This window comes from Haemaphysalis longicornis, unplaced genomic scaffold, assembly GCF_048455015.1.
Source record: "Haemaphysalis longicornis isolate Haplotype H1 unplaced genomic scaffold, Haemaphysalis longicornis Haplotype H1 scaffold_7, whole genome shotgun sequence".
Lineage (NCBI taxonomy): Eukaryota > Metazoa > Arthropoda > Arachnida > Ixodida > Ixodidae > Haemaphysalis > Haemaphysalis longicornis.
The window spans coordinates 119,958,387-119,964,745 of record NW_027526422.1 but is presented as its reverse complement, the minus strand read 5'-3'; the positions used below and the strand labels follow the sequence as shown (position 1 = coordinate 119,964,745).

General features: G+C 45.8%; 1 long non-coding RNA gene across 1 annotated transcript; it reads left to right on the top strand.

Annotated features, from left to right (window-relative positions):
- The first annotated feature begins 555 nt into the window (after window positions 1-555).
- LOC144146893 (uncharacterized) lies at window positions 556-6,077 on the top strand. The gene is made up of 5 exons (XR_013317757.1): window positions 556-710; window positions 1,881-1,952; window positions 2,615-2,692; window positions 5,500-5,586; window positions 5,925-6,077. It is a non-coding gene; the product is annotated as an uncharacterized LOC144146893 (long non-coding RNA).
- Window positions 6,078-6,359: the final 282 nt, after the last annotated feature.

Here is a 6,359-nt window from a genome sequence, read left to right as displayed (position 1 = left end):
GGCACGACATATATGCGTATTCTTTCGCTTATCGCGACATCCTGATCCTTTATCAGTTTTCGAGAGACGCTTTCCCTTCTGTAAGGCTACTGGTGTCACCAACCGGACACCAAGAGTGACTGACGGAGCTTTCTGACCAAGAACATCCTCACCACCTTCCTAAATATCCACTCACCTCTCCGTAATTCATCACCACTCAAAAATGTCTTATTTTGGTGCGCAACGTCCCTTTCGTCTATAAACTGCGGTATCCAGTGGAATATGCGTAGATAATACCTGCGTAATTCTAGTAATCATATTTTGAGTTCCCCGCATTCCGGTGTCAACTTGGCCACCGTTTCATTGTCCTCCGTGTTCGCCACAACCAGAGCTCGTTTTGAGCGTTTATCTTAGTGTTTGCTGAAGTGCACTTATCGTGGAGCTACGATTCAAAGGCTGGCCGTTTACCGCCTTCGATAAGCTCTAGGTGCATGCGTCTCGCTGAACTTGCCCAAACAATAAAGCGTGGTTGTGCACACAGCCCGAAAAACAAAGCGGGCGAATCACGGGCTCCTGCACACGGCACGAATATTTCGATAACCGCGCACTATAAAAATGGCCGCAAGTGTGTACGGCGCTATTAGCTGATGTTAGACAAATCTGTTGCAATCTGACAAACGCAAGTCAGACAAGCCAAAGTGTGACCATGGACTGCACTTGCACCTGTAACGGTAAGTAATGCACGCATTTGTAAATTTCGCTACCCACACAGAGGAATGGGTACGAGTCCCTCCATTTTGGGCGGCGGAAATATGATTCTAAGAATAAATATCGGTTGCGGGAACGTGTAATGTGCATAAAAAAGCGTGAAGGCCATAACTTAAAAATATGGTTGTCTTGGTCACTAGAATGTTCCTGTGCCGAAACACCACATTAGTTTTAATCATCATGAAACGAAGCTTGTAATGTCCAAATCAGCCTATTTGGGAGTGAATCTTCCATAATAATTGCCCACGCAGTCCAACTCGGCTACATGCGTGTGAGAGCCTGCTGCGCGTCATGTCATGAAGCAAAATAATTTGCGCTATGGATGTAGAGCCTGCCAGCAATGGACTCCTTTCTGTAGATTGATTTAGGCTTCAGCGTTCTGGTTGAATTCTGTAGTGTGTGAAACCCATTCCTAATATCAAAAGAGCCAACGTGATCGCTTTGTGTTTAGTGACCCCCAACTATTATCTTGCGTCGCTGTGCGCGATGTACTTACGTGCTTAATTCTAATGTGCACCGGCTACGTTAGCTTAGTTGCTAAGACGTTCGGCTAATGAGCCTAAGGACGCGGTTCCGATCCCGGCCGCGGTGGCTGCTTTTCTCATGGAGGCGAAAAGCGAAAACACCCGTGTGTCGCGATTTCAGCTCACGTTAAAGACCCCTAGGTTGTCAAAATTAATCCGGAGCCCTCCACTACGGCGCGCCCCAGAGTCCAGATGTATCTTCTGCGTGTTAAACCCGGCAATCAATCAATCAATTCGAAGCTAGACTGAATGTTTAATAAGGGTCTGATGTATTTTTGTTGTAATATCAAACGCCCGCTGTACTTTGCTGGTCCTGGTGACATTTACTACAGCTACGCATCTTCTTTTTGGATGTCTGAATAAGAATGTTGGACGATAGCATGTTGGACGATAGATAGTGTTCAAAAGGGCGCATGCAGTGTTCTAAGTCACCAAGCGTGAGCCATAAAGTAGAACATTTCAAAAGTAGTCCTGCTGCATCGCACGCATACTTAACATGAAAAATTGCATTTGAAAGGATCAGTGCCATGTCTTGAGCATCACGTTTATTTGAAAACAAAAAACTTCTCGAACAAATGTGTTAAAAAGATGTTTTTTTTACATCTTCAGGTGAGTCATGCAGAATCATCTGTAAACGCAATGGCCAACTGTGCTGCAGCGCAGAGATCAAATGCGAACAAGGTATGCGCTCTTTACTGCCACACTCTCACAAAACCTTGTCTTCCCGGGGTGGTGAGCGCATTCGGTTACACAATTTATCTCAAGCCAATACCCTATCTGTGGTTCTCACTGAAAACACAGGTCAACTATTTTCACTGTGCATCTACAACTACAACTTCGAAAAAGTCGCTGAGGTGCTAGTGTGTTCATGCTTAAAAGCTAAGATTATGTGGGACTAATTACACGGAACAACGTAAAACGACCGAATTATGAACTTGGCAATTTTTACGCTATACGTCTCACATCAGGACTAAGGCTAAAGTTTCTGTAGCTATTTTCTATATACTAGTTTGCAGTGAGTCTCTACAACAGCCTAGTTTTGTAAAGAGGAGTTACTGGGGTTCTATTGTTCTAATTTAATTGCATTTAACGATGTAGCATTTCGCCTCACTGGGTGTTCGTAAAACTGTTTAAAACATGACTGAAAACTCGCTTTCTCATAAAAGCTGGCATGAGATGAACCAACGATGCCACTGCTTATTTTGTGGGCGTAATGATTAAATTACCGCACATGTTTGGGGCATCAGAGAGGAATTTCTTCAATAACAATGTAGTCATACTTACTTAGACTCGTGCGGTGTCCTTCCGCTCATCTATAACTTTACTCCTGTTCCGTTTTCCAGATATTCAATGCACAATTACCTGCTCCCGCGTCGGCAAGAGCCCCTCCAGAAATGTGCAGGGGGAGGCCCTCGAACAAGGTATTTACATCGCGACCATCTGAAACCTCTGTAGAAAAAAAGGCTTGGTCTCGGCCTGTCCAACTCCCGGTTTCTTAAATCCCATCAGAATGCATTATTCCGAAGTAAAATGAACATATCTACGGTGAACCTGGAGCTACTTTTATGGAAGAGTCAAAGGCATGACGGGCTATCGCAGCCCCCCATGATATAGATAATTTGCTGCATCAAATCCCTCCGCGGAAGAACTGGTATGTGGTGCCTATATGATAAGAAAGGAGCGCCGTAAGGATGTAGTGAAGCCGTGCCAAGGATCGCTGGAGAAGGGCGTTAACGTCTGCGAGAGAGAGAGAGAGAAAACACTTTATTCAAAAGCCCGGTTAAGTGCGTTCGGTGACCGACAGCCGCAGCCTGCCAGTGACCACGGCAGCTCTTTCCGCGAGACTCTTCTGGGTCTGCAAGTCCGAGCTGCCCAGCGCCTTCTCCCAGAGCTCTTCTGAGGGGATCAAGGGAAAGGGGTCTTCAGAGCATGCCCATATGAGATGGGCGACTGTGTCCTTCGCACTACAGGCAGGGCAATTAGGTGACAGATATAAATTCGGATGAATATGATGCAGTATGGAGCGACATGGCAGCGTGTTCGCCTGTAGTAGGCGCCACAGACGTTCTTCGGCATTAGTAAGATCCCGATGTGCGGGCGGATACATTCGGCGGGAGAGGCGGTAGTGTGCGGTGATTTCTTGATAGCTTAGTAAACTGTCTCGGGCTGATCGGGCTCCATGTAAGGGGACGAGGCTTGGTCCTGCTCGGGTCGTGAGCTCTCGAGCTGCTTGGTTGACCGCCTCGTTACCCCCCAACCTTGTATGGGCAGGAGTCCAGATCAATTCCACTTCGGTGTTAGGAGGATTTTGTACGAGAATTTTGAGTGCCTGAGGGGAAATAGTCCCTTTGGCGAAGTTTTTGATGGCCGTTTTCGAATCTGAAATTATGATTGCAGGGGTCGGCCGGTGAGCTAGTGCCAGCGCAATAGCCGCCGCTTCTGGCGTTGCAGGATTTCGGGTGCATACAGTAAGGGAATTGATGGGTGGGGTGTTGGGGTCATACAGAGCCGTCACAGCATAAGTGTCGTGATGTCTGTATTCGGCCGCGTCCACGTATGCCGTGCTTGGGTGTATTGGGTATTTCTCGCTTAGAGTTCGGACTCGTTGTTCCCTGCGCTTTTGATTGTGTATCGGGTGCATGTTTCGCGGGAGAGGGCGAATGAGAAGTTGTGCGTGAATTTCATGGGGGATGGGGACTCCGGTATCGGCAGTTAGCGGGGCTCGCAGACTCAGTCTGTGCATGATTTGTTGGCCGGTAGGGGATGCCGACAGTCGCGATAGCTGATTGAGCCTGTGGGCCTCTGTTAGTTCCTCGGCTGTATTGTAGACGCCCAACTGTTCCAATCTGGCAGTGGAAGTGCTGTGGGGTATTTGTAAGGCTGTCTTATAGACTAACGTCTATACGGGACCACCGGTACACGGGACCACCGTGTACCGGTGGTCCCGTTAGGGGCCCACCGGGACCACCGGTCCCGGTGGTCCCGGGAGAAGTACGGGACCACCGGTACACGGACGAAATCGAAAAATCATTCGCGGCGGCCGCGCTTACTGCCTTTTTTGACGTATTCTTTGCGGCACAACAAACAGATGAGGGGAAACTTCTGCAGCAGTAACCGAAAATACAGGTGCGCAATATTTGAATGACGGTTTCGTATAGTACCCAACACTCGTACCTTATTTTCAATTTGATTAGCCTATTGACTCAAAATACAAAGACTGAAGATACAAAGGAAGCTTACTAAGCATATATACTCAAAATTTAGAAACGCATAATTTGAAAGCCTTATAGGATATCAGAACCGATTTCGTAGATGTACTGCACGCCCTTGGCTTCTCTTTTTCTAGAATTGCTCATTTTCCTTCCAAAGTGCACTGTCATTCTGTCGCCTGCGTACTGACTTTGTATGCTTTGGACCGTTGGCGTACCGGATAAGGAATCCAAGTACCGTAGCTCTGAAATTTTATATTTTAAATCTCCCCATGCTTCTTTTTTTTTATTTCGTCATTCACACAGCAACTTAAAAACCGTTTCCTCTGACGGCCATAGCTATGCGCTTGTTTTGTATTACAAAAATGGTTTCTTATGAAATCCGTCCTTCTAAATTAAAAATATTTTTGAAGTAAGACTGCATTAGTCGGGGCTGTAGAATACAGTAAGAAAGCAATAATCACACAATGAAATTACCTTGCCGACTTGCCCAGCAAGTCGGCAAGTAGACATGCCGCTTAGCGGGTACTCTCTTGCGGGCACAGTGGTAAAAAGTAGCATTGCGCACTGACAGCAGTATACTACTAAGTACTGAACATGCTTCAGGAATTTATATCAGAAGTCGTCAAAGGACGTGCTTTCACACTAAAATACGTTGCTTCTTCATGCCCACAAAAATTTAACACTCATCTGCACGGGGTTCGCCCAGATGGAGATGCCAATCCCTGATGGTGTATCAGGATTTGTCTGCGCACCGGCCAATATCATACTGCACACATGACACATGCCAATCCTCGAGATGTTTCGTTTTTATTTTCTGTGCAGCGCAAATGGAAAGTTAAGAAACTTGTCTCGCGTGCTAGGTTTCTGGGACTGCCTATTCACAACAGTGCATACAAATGCAATGAAAGACCCTTTCCTGCTCTCCCTCTTCGCACTGTCATGTGCCGTTGTAAATACGCTCCCGTACGCATCGGCCTCATTAAATGTTGGCTAACCATCTCCTGTTTTCTCTCTAGACGACGAATGCACATGCACTGTGACCATCAAGTGCATAGACGGGAAGTGCGTGTGTGAGTGCACCAAAGGGCCAATCAAGTCAGCTAGTGCGTATACAATTTTTCCATGCCTTCTTGCTCTATTTCTCTGAAAATCCTGTTTGATCTTTTATTTGATCGCAATTCTAAGAGAAGGTCGTGCAGGCACCAGTTGGCAACACCGTGTTTCTGCATCCTGTCTTTATTGTCGTTTGTCCTGTGGCTGTTTATAGTTAATAATTACGAATAAATCGGAAGCCATGCAAAATAACCATATTCATTATCACCATGTGTCACAATCAACAAAACTAGCAGGATGGTACCACCAAGTGGCACAAAGCCTAATACGTTGACATAGTTATTTTTAACGGTAGCAATTTTATATCGTTTTTTCTTCCAACTTGCAGAGTGCTGCTGAAGTGAATAGCCTCGGACGGGAACGGCAGATGGATGCACCACCAACTGCTGCTAATCCGAATGCCGACGAGGAGAATAATTATTAAGCAGTGATTTCTTTTAAACTTCGCCAGTAATACGAAATAAATATTTTTCCAGTTTTTTATTCCTGTCTTCATTCACGCATGCATTTACGTTATAGAAAATTACATTATTTGAGCTGTGTGTACTTCAGGATTAAAGGTTATGGTCCCTTTGAATCGGATGAATTTTGTGTGTTAATGCAATGCTAGTTTTAGGGAAGGACAAAGTTCTTCTGGATGTCACGTTAAAGGAACTCTGCAACACTTTTTGAGCAGTGCAAGTAAACCTGCGCGACGTTTAGATTATACCGCCAGGAATATTTGAGCCAAATATTACACGTGCACGTGAAGTGGTAAGAGCGC